At 39.0% G+C, this 15,855-nt stretch overlaps 1 long non-coding RNA gene across 3 annotated transcripts; it reads left to right on the top strand.

Moving 5' to 3' along the window:
- The first annotated feature begins 1,912 nt into the window (after positions 1 to 1,912).
- Positions 1,913 to 3,942, top strand: LOC120069853 (uncharacterized). Of its 3 annotated transcripts, XR_016525421.1 has the most exons (5): positions 1,913 to 2,310; positions 2,396 to 2,468; positions 2,544 to 2,649; positions 2,735 to 3,231; positions 3,338 to 3,942. It is a non-coding gene; the product is annotated as an uncharacterized LOC120069853 (long non-coding RNA). The 3 variants fall into 3 exon arrangements; XR_016525422.1 differs by having other exon boundaries at positions 2,555 to 2,649; positions 2,735 to 3,942; XR_005479709.2 differs by having other exon boundaries at positions 2,735 to 3,942.
- Positions 3,943 to 15,855: the final 11,913 nt, after the last annotated feature.

Below are 15,855 nucleotides of genomic sequence, written 5' to 3'. Positions count from 1 at the left end.
ACCAGTTTAACCTAACTCAGACATCGGCTCGATCTCCAGGTAGTAGGTGTTCCATGAATCGTCAACTTAAAAACCTTCAACCTTAGTCATTTTATCTGACTTTTTTGCCAAGATCTTGTCGGGTGAGTTTTTTTGTAACTTCTGTTTTACAAGATATCGACCTATTTTCTATGAAAATTGGGATTGCTCGATGGTTAACCCTAAGTGAGCATGCATCTTATCTTTATTATAGATTTTAGAAGTCTAGGTTATTTTATAACAATTATAAAATAAATTATAACCCTAGAGCATTCATCTATAACATGCTTCCTTCAAATAAACATGCTTTAATATAACACTTATATTAAAACTAAGTATGCATAGTATATATTTTATAACACTTAGAACATATAACAAATGCATGTCACATGCTTTTCCTATGGTGGGGTTTTAAAACTATATGGCATACTATATGCACAGATAATCAAACAACATTATACATCACATGCATAATAGGTAAACAACACTAAAGTGGACCAATTTTGGGATTAAAAACAAACAAATAACTAATTTATTACCGAAATCAGCAACCAGCTTCCCGAAACCGGCTTCAAACACTTTCAACCATCTGGAATAGCTTAGAAACCACTCGAACCGGCCTAAAAAACACCAAAAACCAAGTTGAACTAGTCCAACTAGCTCAACCAGGTCAAACGAACCGGTCCATATCGTTTGGATCGGCTAGTCAATGCGCACTGGCACAGTCAACAAAAGCATGAGGTGGGTCGGGTCAACGGAAAGTGCACGATCACGTGGGTTGCAAAGGCGGGAGCGGGTGAGCGGCACGCATGGGGCTACTCCGAACCGAGTCAAACCTCGAGCTGACGGGTAGGTCGTCGGGTCTGGTGGCCAAAACAGGTCTGGAACCAAATTTCTTTAATTTTTGAAGCTGTCCACTCTCCCAGAACCAATAATTACAATCTAATTTCAACTCTAATGACTCTAACAAATTTACAGACACTTTTCCATACATTAATGCTCATAAACATGTGAGCAATTACAAATTTTCTTAAGAAATTTAAAGAAAAACAATGCCAAAACCGTAATATATCCACTTTAATCTACATTTCATTCAACATTTGAAAGAAAGGAAAAAAATACCCACCAAAAGCAATAGAGCATAATTAAAGCATGCTCTGATACCATATGATGGAACACGAGACATATGCAGTAGAATAAGGACCTAATTACACTTTAATTGCTTCTAATTAAAAGGAAATTAGCATGCAAATATATATATATATATATATAAAGAAAAGTAAACTAAAAGGGATAGTGTACAACCTTTATAGCTCCCGAAAAAAGCTTTTTCTCATTGAAACTCGACCCGAACTCCACTGGACCACCACTAGAGTTTCCTTGCTATTCTCTGGACTCAAAACTGGGTTGTGGGACCCGGTGAATGAAGGAATGAAAAGAGAAGAAAGGGAGGTTAAAGGTTAATGTGAGAAAAAGGGAATTTTGATGAGAATTTGGAAACCAAAATTATAAAAAAAATTCAGCTTGCTAAAGAGGAAAAAAAATTATGTAAAAAAAAATTCTTTTATAAAACTTAACATGTAACACCCTGTATTTTTTTTAGTATTAATGTAATTTTTAATATTTTATTATTGGAGGGCATTTTTGAAATTTTGGATTTCCACTGTAAGTGCAGGAATTTATTGTTTTTTTTTACCTTGGAAGTTGTTCAATTTGGAAATTTATGACAGGAATAAATTTCTTTTCGGGAAGGAAAGGTAGTAAATGAAATATAGTAGAATAAGGAAAAGAATAAAATAAAGGGTTTATTGTATTTCCATATAAATTATTATTTTTTTTATTATTATTATTTATAAAAACAATCTTTCTCTTCTTCTTCCTTGAGCCACTCAAAAGCCCTAGCCCTCCCTTTGTTTTCGTTTCTCCAGCCGCCATCGACGCAGCTTCGTTCGCCACCTCCAGCCACCAGTGTTCCGCCGACGTTGGTCCGAGCCATCTTTGCCACCGCCAACCCAACCCAATTTCTACTGCATCATTGCAAAGCTCAGCCCCGCCCTCCGGATCCACGCGTCCGTCGCCGTCTCACGTTCACTTCAACTGTAGACTCGCGCGACTAGAAACCCAGCCTCGTTCGCCGCTTCAGCTGCCGTCTCACGTTCGCTCCAGCTGCGGACTCGCGCGACCAGAAATGTAGCTTCGTTCGCCGCTTGTCCAGCCCGCTATCCAAACCCAGCCGCCTTTCTCCACTGTCGTTCGTCGGATTTTGGCGAATGTTGGTAAGTTTTGGGTGAGGTCAGTTGAGTTTTAAAGGGTTTGGGTTGCCCATTAAAATTGTGGATTTTCCTTTTTGTTGATACCGATTATATTTGGGATTTAGATCCAAGACTGGGGTACTTCAGAGTGCGCAACGTGTTGCCCAGCGGATTCGAGTTCGTTTGGCAATTAGTTTGGTAAGCGTTATGATCCTTATTGTTAGTTGTTGGGTACCCATTGATTATTGGACTAAAGGATGGTTTAATTTTAAGTATTCTTGAAGGTTCCAAGTCTTCATCCATTGAGTTTTAAAATCTGCTTAGAAGAGATTTTGGAGTCGAAATCTTGCGAGTGTTTGTGGAGCAAGTTTCGTTTTGGGTAAGTTAATTAGTGATCATTGGATGCATTTTGTATGTTTGGATCCTGGTTCCAAGACTGAAATTTAGTATTATGTCTGTATTAGGGGACTTAATTCAAGGTTTATTTTGTTGAAGAGCATTAGCTTGGATTAATATCTGAACTTCACTTCACTTCGAGGTAAGTAATCTTACCACTGGAACTGCCCACGGGCCAGGATCTAGTTGTATGCTAGCATGATAAGTGTATGTTATGGTAAATGTTAGCATGTTGATTGATAGTATGACTTGAATCAAAGTATGTTCTGGCACAAATTCTGATTTATTTACATATACACCTAAGTGCTTGATCGTTAGTATGTGATAGTATGTGATTCCATATGTCAATGTCTGATCTGCTGGCGTTGAGGCATACTTGTATATTGTGGATTTATGATATTAGTTATACCTAGATGATGTATAATATGTTGTTAAGAATTATGGGCATGTGATGCAACCATGGTATTAAGGATTTTTTTTATGCATGCTTTAGAACCGTACAATGTTGAATCTTAGCACGTTAGGACCGTGTGAATATCCTCATTGATTAGTTAGATGCTCATCAGTTTGTGTTTCCTTTGGGACTCACCAGTTTGGTGTTTCCTTCGGGATTCACCAGTTTGTGTTTCCTTCGGGATTCACCAGTTTGTGTTTCCTTCCGGACTCACCAGTTTTGTGTTTCCTTCGGGACTCACCAGTTTGGTGTTTCCTTCGGGATTCACCAGTTTGTGTTTCCTTCAGGATTCACCAGTTTTGTGTTTCCTTCGAGATTCACCAGTTTGTGTTTCCTTCAGGATTCACCAGTTTTGTGTTTCCTTTGGGATTCACCAGTTTTGTGGTTCCTTCGGGATTCACCAGTTTTGTGGGCATACTTAACTACAATAAGATAGGACTCAATCTCTTATATGCTACATGTATTTATGTGCCATATGTGGGTATCTAGAGGACATAGATGCCTAGCCTGACCCCAGTGGTGGGGTTACTTACTGAGTATCTTTTTTTACTCATTCTTTCTTATGTTGATGTTTCAGGTAAGGGTAGAGATGCACCGGTGATGGCGCAACGAAATTCATGATCGAGCCACTGGGACTATTTTTTTACGCTTTCGCATCATGAGATTTAGAGTTCTTTTAATGTTTCCCTTAATGTTTAGTTTTGATGTTTGAAACTTATTATTAAGAATTTTTTTTCATATGTACTTATTAACCTTTACGATTTATGGGTACCCTATTATTGTTTTTAACGATTACATTTATTTTTATGTCTTTTGAACTTCTCTTGTTTTTAATTAGCATTTATTTCAAATGACTGAGCGTCGTTTAAATTCTTTGCATGCATTTATTTTAGTAACGGCCTTACCTAGGTCCTAGGGTTTCGGGTCGTTACATAACATGCATCTAATGCATGTAAAAGCTCACAAAAAATCAACACCTCACAAAGCACTAAACTAAAGTGGGCTATGTGTCATTCTATAATGTTTACACAGTCCACTTATGTTAGTGGCATTATTCAACAAAAATGTTGGATAATTCCACTAACTCTAGTCAAGGGTAAAATGGTCTTTTTACATTTGGTCAAAGTCAAACTTTGACTTTCCCTAGCAAAAAAGTCAACCCTGTGACTTTTTACAGTTTTGACCCTCTTGACTAATTTTGACCTCCCGAACATGAATTCGCATTCATATTTTCAAAATTCAAATCACATTTGAATATAGAGCATCATACAAAACACCGATAGTGATATCGCATATACTTGTCGGTTTTAATCCCTTTTCCTAATTCGAACAATTCGAATTAATCCAATATACTGTTCTAAGTTTAATCCATATGAGCTAGTAGGGGAACCTAAAGACCTACAGATCATGGGCTCCAACAATCTGAGATTAACCGGGAAAGCTCTTTAACCTAATTAATCAACATTTGTTAACTAACGGGTCATTCTACTAAAGTCCCGTAGTTGCATTCCCCTCACTATAGATATATTTTTGTCCATATGATATAACCATAACCAGTAAGTCAATCTTTTACAGTTTGTTTGTGGTCTTGGCTAGGTGAAAATATCGTTTTACCCCCGAGAACACTTCTTGTTCCTTCAGTCCTACTGAACCTCTAAAGAACAATTGATTTGTGGTCCAACCAACAAATTGAGTCCCGCTCAGCCTAGTGAGGGGGTGAGGCCCCTTGTTCTAATTTCGAAGTCAGCACTTAAGGGAATAACCTATCTACTACCACTAGATACGGGTAGGAGTGAAGTCCGTCTTGCACCCTATGTCCCCAGCTATTTACCCGGTCTTACCCCTGAAATGGGAGGCTTATTGAGCCAGTGCCATTGAGCTGATCTCACCCATGCAGATCTAAGAATAATCTCGAATAAACAGAAGTTCATAGTTAGCTCAGGATTGAGATTGAGTTACCTAGGTCATCGAATTTGAATTAGTCAACTTTATACAGTAAATGGTGTCATAAAGAAAAAGTGACTAAGTTGTGGTCTAGTCTTATACAAACTCATTGCATAGGATGACCCCACTCATATATCTCTATATGAACGATTCAGGATCACATCGTTTGTACTAACTACAAAGTAGGTAGCATCCATAGTGTCCCCAAAACAAGGCACCCAACCTTATCCCTATACTATAGACCATTTTAGGCTATATACTCGAACTTGATCCATGTTTTATGTCATCACATACAGTTCAAGTCTACATTAAATAGCTTCAGGAACTTAGTTTATTGGATTCAAGATTACAATTTCAATAACAATTTTATCGAAAAAACAAAACAGAATATGTTTATCAATTTACAAAATACGAGTTTTAGGAAATAAAATCCAACACTATATTGGTTGAAACTTTTATTGAGACATAAATTGGATGTTATGCATATCAAAAAGAAAATTTGTAATAATTTGGTAGGCACATTGTTAAATATTGAGGGAAAGAATAAGGATAGAACTAATGCTTGTTTGGGTTTAGAAAATCCAAATATACGAAAAGAACTACACCTGTAAAAAGTAGGGGATAGAGTTGTAAAGCCATACGCTGCATACACATTGACTACTAATGACAAAGTTGCATTCTCTAAGTGGATGAAATCAGTCAAATTTCCTTATGGGTTTGTATCAAATACATCAAGATGTGTGAGTGAGAAAGATGGAAAATTATGGGGACTAAAAACTCATGACTCTCACATTCTGCTTCAAAGGCTTTTTCCAATTGGTGTTCGAGCATACTTAAAAAATATGTGTCTACTGTTGTTGTTGAGTTATGTACATTTTTTTATGATCTATGTGCAAAAACAATATCTATAGGTGAAGGAACTCTATGAGGAGAGAACCTTGAGCGGAAGCAAAATCATCCCAAACATTGAATGTAAGTTTTACAGAAAATCAAGAAAAGGATATGCATTTACATAAATTATAGCATGCAATAATAAAGAAAAACTTAGGGTTTCAGAAACTCTTACCTTTGAAGACTATTCTTCAAGAATCCCTCGAACAAGTCACGAACGAATCTCCTTCCCCAAAAGGGATATCACCAAACGGAGCCTTTTGTATTCTCCCTAGGGATTGAGAATGGCAGGAGGTGTGGGCTTTACCTTAGGTTTTTGGAAGAGGGAAAGAGATTGAGAGGAGGAAAGGGAGGAAAATAACTTTTCTTCTTTTTTTTCATTTTTTCCAGAGATAATTATTCTCTCAGTGTTTCAAGTAGTAGATGGATAAGGTTGGGTACCTTATCCTGGTGACACTACGGATACGGCCTACTTTGTAGGTGTTACAAGTGTTGTAAAATGCTACAAATAATCTGATCCTGATCATTCATGTAGAGACATGCGAGCGGGGATATTCTATATAAAGAGTTTGTATAAGACCAAACCACGAAATGATTAGTCTCTTTATATAATGCAGTTAGTAATAGAGACTTACATTTCACTAGGATGGCCATAGGTGACATAACCTAAATCCTGAGTGAGTTATGAACTCTTGATCATGAAGGCGGTCCTTTGATTTGTATGGGTGAGAGTGGCCAGATTACCAACTCAACAAGCCTACCATTTTTAGGATTCATCTGACTGGGGAGCTGGGAACTCAGCTACCCAAGACAAAATTCACTCCTTCTCCAATGCAGGGGCAAGTAGATGAATTACTCCCTTAAGGGCTGATTTTGGGTTTTGAACATAGTGGCCACACCCTTTCCTGGCCCGAGAGAACTTAGTCATGATGGGATTATGACTTATTGTTCATTAGAAGAAACAGTGGTACTTAAAGAGTTAGATGTAACTATAGGGGCAAAACGGTATTTTGGCTTAGTTGCACTTATGGGCAATTTGTGAAGGGTTGTCACAATGTTGATTGGTCATATCCAATGCACACATAAATCTATCTGTAGTGCGAATAGTGCAACTTTCGGTCTTTAGTGGAGTGACCGGCAGTTATCGGATGTTGGGTAATTTAGTTAAAAAGTTTAATTAATTATCCGAGTATTGTTGGAGCTTCAATATACAGGTTCATAAGGTCTCCACTATAGCTAAACAGGGATTTAATCTTTGGATTATTTTGAAGTGTTCAAATTAATTGAGGGAATTAATTATATATGATATAATTAATTATAATGTATTTGATACATTATATATGAGAGGAATTTGAATATAATTCAAATACTAATTATATGAATGAGCTTCATGTAATTAAATATAAATATGATTTATGTTTAGAGGAATAAAATATTTGGATATGATCCAAATATCATTTATATGGATGAGATTCATGTAAGTGGATTTAATATAAATATGATTTATATTAAATTTCATTTATAGTTGAGAGAGAATAAAATCTATAGTTTATGTTGTATTTGAAGCAATATACAACTATGGGTTATATAATAAAATAGTTATTATATATATATTCTATTTTATTAATTTGTTCAAAATTGATAAAAAGGGAAAGAGTTATAACTCCCTCCCCTTATTCGTTTTCCCTTCATTTGCATGCTAATTTTATTTTAATTAAAAGCAATTAGAGTGTAATTAGATCCTTATTCCTCTGCGTATGTCTCGTGTTCCATCAAAATAAAGTGCGATGACAAGTAAATAAATAAACAAATTGAGGATTGGCAATGAAGATGTGCAAGTATCTGATGGAATGCGGTGGCAAGTCTTGTGAAGTGTGTCAGAAAGAGAATGGGTTGGGGGAAAGGACATCACAAGTTCGTCAATCCTGTTGAGGACACAACTAAGGTTCTGCTTTTCCTTGGCTTACACCTCTCAATGATCGGCCGCGTTCCCATATGTCTATGGTGGATCAGGGATGAACGTTGTGAACGCAAGGTTGTTTCCATCCCTAGAAATAATTCTTGTTTTAGTTAACGCATTCTTCTAACCTTCTTTTTAGAGGAGGAATAGCATCTTCATTTTTGCTTTCACAGGTGAAAATGCCATTGAGCACAGTTAGCTAAACTTAGCCGATTTCTTCAATAAGGATTAACTTACTCGCTTAATCCTTCCCCTTACCCTAGGGATTAGTTGTACATAGTGAAAGAAATGGAAGATGAATGTATGGTGAAGAATAGAGAGATGACGATGAATATGATAATAATATTAAAAGATAAAGATAAGTGTTTGTTATAGATAATGAATGAAAGATTAGAAATGAACACAATTGATGAATATAAAGTGAGAAAAAAATAAGGAAAGTGTGTTAATGTCTTGACACGGATCCCGATCGGAGACTATGTGTTTGCCGACATATGGGAGGAATGTGATGGAGAACTTCCTTCTCAGGTTTGTTTTCCAGGTAGAATGATCTCTGCACAGAGCTTCTCTTCGGTAATGGGCATGAATTTCTTGCTCCAAAGACTTCTCTTTCAGTCTTGTCTCGTCTTTCTCCTAGATTTTCTCTAACTTGTCTCTTCAGACCAGCCTCCATTCTTTGAAATTGATGTAGCTATTTATAGACCTTGGCACCTCCTTCGTTAGTGGTCCCGCTCTGAAAAGCTACTTTTTCTCTGCCACGGCTTGGTGGAAACGTCTGCTCTGCTTCATATTCATTTTTTCAGACCGTACAACAGAAAAGCTGTACAATTTCAGAAATCCCTGCGAATGTGTTGCTTTTTTCATCTGCAATTGATCGCCATATGCGGTGCTAATGCTTTGTGTCACACCCCCTCCATAGCCTTAACCCCAAGACTTGGAAGGGAGCATGAAGATATACTAGTAGCATTCCAAGACAACATTTTAATTTAACATTTCCTCCTTTATCTATTAAAACCTAAACATGTTTACAATAACCTATATACATGTAGCCCAATTTCCTATACTCTTTTATTACATGATCTAAGCCGTGCCCTAAGAAATTACCAAGTCCTAGTGTTTTGGTGGTTGTAGACTCCTTCCTGACCGCTTCGCTTTGCAACCTGTGGGGGGGGAGGGGAATAAAAGAAAACATTTGGAAAGGTGTGAGCTAATAAACCCAGTGAGTGGTGCCTTTTAAAATAACATTCACTTTACAAAACATATTTTTTTTGGGGAAGTCAATCACATAATCACAATTTCAGTATAATCTATGCATGATCATGTGTAATCTCATTCAATCATTATCCTCAAGTCCCATGCCATAGTTGGCATGTTCACATCATGCATATATTAACAATCATAACAACTTTTTATGAAAACTTTCCTATAACTCGCTTTCCCCGCCAATGTGCACATCGACAATTCTTTCCCGCTAGTCATGCTTAGGTATCTTGACTATATTTCCCGCTGGTCGTCACCGACTATTATTTCTCACCGACCGAGGCCGACTATATTTTTCCCGCCAAGTACCATTTTGAGCGTGCTAACTTATCTATTTCGGGTATAATCTTAGTTTCCAAAGAAATTACACAGACAATATCATGGCAAGTAACATAACATCATAAGCATGCATCTTGTACTTACCTATGCATTTATTCACATATCAATGCATAAAACTAAATAACTACTCACCGTAAGCAATATTTTCTACTAAAACCACTTTGAGAATACCTTCCTGAGAGTTCCTCCATATCAATGAAAATTCCTCAATTAACACTTGTTATATCAATAAATAATGCTAAAATAGCCAAAATACCATTATATAATAAAAGTACCAGCTTACCCCACAAAAAACTTAGCCAAAATCCTAAAATTAGCCCATTTAGAGGTTATTTGGACTGTGGCAGCCAACTGGGCATTCGGCTGTGTGCAGGGTGGGCGTGCTCTGTCGCACAGTGGGTTGCTGCGTTGGGCGTTCATGATGCGTTGGTGTGAGGCACGCTGATAGAAGGACGCAGTGCTGCAAGGCACAAGGCGTGTGCGCTGTGTGCTGGATGCGTTGGCTAGCTATGCGTTCAGGCTGGCTCCAATGTTTCACCAACGCAACCTTAGCTCCTTTGGACCCCAATTAATTTGGCAGCCTAAATACTCAAGCGTAACACTCTAAATAAGCTTTCAACACAGATTTTGGGGATGGCATGAATAAATTCTTCTCGCCGAACCCCTCTATTTGTAGCAATCCCAAACTCACCCCCTTGTGACAACTCAACTCCCATTTGTCCCTTTTTGAAGCTGCCAACACTTAGCCTATTCCAGCACAACCTTGAGTTGTTCTCACCTTAGTTTGCTAGCCAAAATTCCTATTTTGCATGCAACCTCTTTCATCCACCTCCTGCTTAGGGTGATAAGACCTCTTTTGCATGTAATCTCCTTTGTCCACCTCCTGCTTAGAGTGATAGGATTGCCTTGTGTGATCCTCCTTTTGCCACCTCAATCACCTAAATACTTAAACATGTTCATCTATCTAATTTATTAGGCTTATCAACACATTTCATAAATATTGCCATCTCCCCTTGGAATTCTTTTCCCCATCAATTTGCCTTCCTTTTTGTCCACATCGCATAGCAAGCCAACTCACGTCCATCAAAATCCCACTTAGCCATCGTATGAGTCAGCCATCACCAACGCATAGGGTGGCCGTTCATCCTTGACGCATGGCTCACTAGGTATGTCCACATGGCTTGCTTGGCATGGACGCATAGCGCTTGGCATAGGCACTCGCATCGACACATGCACGTGCTGCATAGGCGCTGATCATCACTCGCTTGCTCGGCCGCAGAGGCGTGCCTCGACGCATTAATGCTCGACAAGGCTCTTCGATGCATGGCCGATCAATAATGCACTCGCAGCGTAGACTGGTCGTTCGACGCATGGGTTGTGTGCTCGGCACAAGGCATCGATGCATGGCTACTCGGCAGGCTCGACAGCGCTCGATGGATAGGCATGGCCACTTGGCAGGCTTGGCAGCGCTCGACGCATAGGCATGGCCACTCGGCAGGCTTGGCAGCGCTCGACGCATAGGATGGGCGTCCGGCATGCCCGCTTGACGCAGAGGCAGGGGCACTTGGCATACCTGCTCGACGCATGGACTGTGGGCTTGGGCTCGACGCATGGGCTGTGCGCCTGGCATGCCCGCTCGATGCATGCCTCCAACGCATGCCTTGCTCATGTCTACATGCCCTTGTGTTAGTTGTATGCAAGCCCATGGCCATTGCCCAAGTCTTCTTGCTTCTAGCCTCCCACGTACTCTTGCGTTCAATGTGCTTAAGCCCTCCATATGCGTTGGCCCACTTGCCACCTTTTGTTATAACTTAATACTAATGCTTTCACCATTGCCCCAATATCTTTATTACTTAGGATTTTCCTTCTTCGAATAACTTCCACCTTAGATTTAGTGTTAGGGTCTTACACTTTGCTCGTTTGCATCCATGATCGACCATCGCATTCGGTGACCTGTTTCCTGCGAAACAAAAACTTGGACATTCCATTTTGCCATCGCAATGGGGTTAGCAGGTGTGCTTATGACACTTTACAACTTTAGCGTTTCTGAGCCAATTTCTATACATTCGACGCAACATTTTCCTTCTTTTTGCCGCATATTCTAAATAAGATGATATAAATAACTTGTATTTCTACAAGTTATCAAGGGCGAACCCTATTAGGTTGATCTACAAGATCCCATACTGAGTTGAAGTACATCGACTCCATCTCGAGATCCATAGCCTTGACCCATTCATCCTGGTCAACATCCTCCATTGCCTTCTTATAAGACAACGGATCCTCAACGTCGCCATCTGCTACCATAGCAAGGATTTCCGTGAAACCCAGATAGCGAACGGGTGGGTTCGCAACCCTCCCACTACGTCGAGGTCCCCTCAACTCTTGAGGTGGAACCAACCTACTAGATGAACTCCCATCAACAACTCTTGTTAATGTAGCAGGCTCTTCAACAACTCTTGTTGAAGTTTCAGTAGTTTCATTGGAAAGCTCACGCAACACAACTTTGCTTCATGGACTATGCTCCCTTATATGATCCTTCTCCAGGAAAGTAGCATTTATTGAAACAAACACCCTATTTTCCGTTGGATCATAAAAATAACCCCCTCGTATACCTTTGGAGTAGCCTACAAAGAGGCATAACCTCAACCATGGTTCCAATATCTTAAGATTAGCCTCAAGCACATGTGCAGAGCAACCCCAAATGCAGAAGTGACGTAAACTAGCTTTACGCCCATTCTACAACTCCAAAGGTTTTCTTGCAACACTCTTAGAGGGAACACAGTTGAGTATGTACACCATAGTCTCCACTGCGAAACCCCAAAATGAGTTCAGTAAGGAAGCGTAACTCATCATTGAGCGAATCCAAAAACTCGCCAACACCATTCTACTGAGGTGTACCCAGCACTGAGAGTTGGGAAATGATTCCATGTTTTATCAAATAGTCATGGAATGCATAGTCCAAAAACTCTCCACCCCGATCCGATCAAAGTGTTCTAATACGTCTATCCAATGCATTTTCAACTCTAGCCTTGAACTCTTTGAACTTTTCAAAGGATTCAGACTTCCGTTGCATAAGATAAACATACTCGTACCTGGAGTAATCATCAGTAAAACTGATAAAATACTCATAGCCACCTGGGGCTCGCACATTTATAGGACCACATAGGTCAGAATGTACTAACTCAAGAGGCCCCTTGGCTCTAGAACCTTTTCCAGTAAAAGGTCGTTTAGTCATATTACCCTCAAGGCAAGATTTACACACAGGTAAAGAATTTTCTTCTAACTCACTTAGAAGTCCATTCTTCACCAATCTCTCAATCCTATCGAGATTGATGTGCCCTAAACGTAGATGCCAAAGTTGGGCATTTTCTTTTGGAGAAATTCGTCGATGTTTTGATTGAGTTACGACAGTTCTGAACATTTCAGTATTATGGAGGGAATTAATGGCTAACGGCTTTAGCACATATAAATTCGATTCCAAATTTTTTGTGCAAATAAAAACACCATCTTTATGAATAAATGCTTTATTCACATCAAAAGAGATAGTATATTTACATTGCAATAAACAATTTATAGAAATAAGGTTTCTTTTTAATTCAGGAACAATATATACATCATTTAAAATAAGAAACCGATTCTGTAAAGCTAACTGGAGTCCTCACACTGCCACAACTGAGATGACGTGCCTGGTGCCTACTCGCATCGTCATCTCACCAGCCTCCAGCTGCCGCCAAGATCTAATCCCCTGAAAAAAAGAACAAACATGACTAGCGGCGCCTGAATCAATTATCCAGGCAGAATCATCATTCTCCACTAAACAAGTTTCAAGCACAAGTAAATCACATTTACCTTTATCGGCCTTGGCCTTAGCCTTGGTTTCTTTCTTCTCTTTCAGATACTGAGGACAGTTCCTCTTCCAGTGTCTATCTTGGTTGTAATGGAAACACTTTCCCTTAGTAACTTGTGGATGCCTCCTTGGGGTGACAGGCGGTGGATTAGCAGGTGCCTTCCCTTTACCCTTACCACCCTTCTTCTTCTTCCCCTTTGCAGAGTTAGAAGCAGAAGGTGCAGACTTCGTTCCTGAGGTTGAACCTCTATGGAACGTCCTGGAGGATGAAGCAACATTTGCCTCACCCTTCTGCCTCTCCTTACTTTTCAGTAAAGATTGGTATGTCTGCAACTCATTGTGGAGAGTTGTAAGGTTATACTTCACTTTGATAAGAATCACATTACTAACAAAGTGCAAGAAGCTCTCCGAAAAAGAATGCAAGATTATGCTAACCTGGCTGCCTTCATCGATGGTAGACTCATTCAACTATACCACATTAAAGTGGACCATCATGTTTAGCACATGTTCACGAATAGAGGTGCCTTCTTGCATTTTGGAGTTGAATATGTATTTAAGAGTCTCATGCATAAGCTGTTTAGACGGTTGTTCAAACATCCCCCGCAGGGACTCCATGATCTCACGCGCTGAGACCATAGGCTCATGTTTCTTGGCCAAGACTTCAGAAAGACTTGTCAAGATGTAGGCTCAGGCCTTTTCATTCGCCCTTGTCCATCGCTCGTATGCCCTCCGAACATTTCGAGAGGCATTTTGAGCTGGAATAGGAGGACAAGCCTCCGTGAGAGAAAACATGAGATCCTTGATGATTAGAATCATCGTGATCATGTATTTTCATGTTGCGAAATTATCGCCAGTAAGTTTTTCGGTGCTTAACAACGATAACATGGTTGTTGCCATATGAAAATGTTGCTGAAGATATGAATAAAACTTTATTAGATTTTTCTAAACCACTTTTAAACCAATCAGTTTTGCAAAACAGTTTTAAGTACCCTAAGTTATAGACTTCTATTTTGCAATGATGCCCCAATGAGGCAGGACAAACACCACCGGTGGGGTGATCAGTTGCCCCTTCGCTGGGATGAGACATTTTCAACCATTAGGCAGAACCAACTCTTGGAACTAAACCTATCAGCCACCATTTTTCGGTCCAGAATCGTTAACCTTTAACTATTCCTCATAAGTGTAACCCTTGCTTTCGATGCCTGAGTCCCACCCTAATTCGCTTACCGTAGGAAAAAGACAGATTAGGACAAGAGACTAAGTTACCTTATCCTCTTACAGGAGATCAAATAAAGAAATGTGCAAAACTGCCGTCCTTTAGGGGGACACTCCCAGGGTGCCTCGAGGCAATGTGCAGTAACTTTATTCAACCTAATGAGGGAGATCGAGGGATATGCTGTCACACTTCCCGCTCCCACTTACTATGAACATTCTCTCCATCCACCTTAATATTGACCTACCCAAACACCATCCGTTGAGGGGACACGCCAAAGGTGCCGCAAGGCTGAGGATAGATCTCACTGTGTGGACTATTTAGAAGAAACATGAAAGGTTTAAGTGAAGCATCTTATGCCTCAAGTACCTCCCGCTGAATGTTCTACCTAGGGATTCACTAATCTAGACAATCCAACTACTGATTTTAGTCTAAGTCGTCTTTTCAAACTCTGCTCATAAATAACATTTGTCTGTGAAATATGAACAAGTTCAAGTAGTGTCATTTAAACACTTTAATGGACTATCCTTAACTTGCATGCATGCATCAAATCTATCTAATTCACCTTTCCTGGTAAGTTCCCAGGTAGAGGTGTTACGTTTTCGTCAACTTAAATACCCCAGCCTAGACCGAACCCACCTTAGACAAAAGGTCCCTTATAGATAGATTTGCTATACTTTAACCTTTTATTAGCCAATTTAATCCTATTAAACTGATTAAAAGATTAAAACCTTAGAGTTGCTAATCGTATTAGAACCGTGATCTTAAGTCTATGTGCTTCAAGTTTTAAACATTTTAAAACCATGAATTAAACCTAAGTGAGCATGCATGTCTTTCTTATTTCTTTTATTTCTAATTTCTTTTAACTTTTAAAAAGAAACAACTAAAACCATTACCCACAACGAGACGTTTTACAACATTTATAAAATAACCTATGTGTCATGCTTCATGCAATGTCCAGTCATTACTATATATAACTTTTATATAACACGTAACAACTAAGCAAACATGCTACCATTCACCCTTATACTATAACATTTATAATATAAAGATGATGCATGTCAATGCTTTTTATGCATTCATAAATATAACTCTTATATTATATGATGCATGAGCATGCTCTTACATAATTAAATCATGTTTCTCTAAATTATAACAATTACAATAAAGAGATGATGCATGACCATTGCATAACCTAAGGTGGTATGTACAAATGACATATAAAAAAACATACATCGCATGTAATAAACAAAGTATTAATGGACCGGGATGAGTCTTTAC

The sequence above is a fragment of the Benincasa hispida genome, chromosome 12 (assembly GCF_027475165.1).
Source record: "Benincasa hispida cultivar pf3 chromosome 12, pf3_genome.v1.1, whole genome shotgun sequence".
NCBI classification, from domain to species: Eukaryota; Viridiplantae; Streptophyta; class Magnoliopsida; order Cucurbitales; family Cucurbitaceae; genus Benincasa; species Benincasa hispida.
The sequence above is the reverse complement of the archived record's forward strand: the minus strand, read 5'-3'. Positions and strand labels throughout refer to the sequence as shown.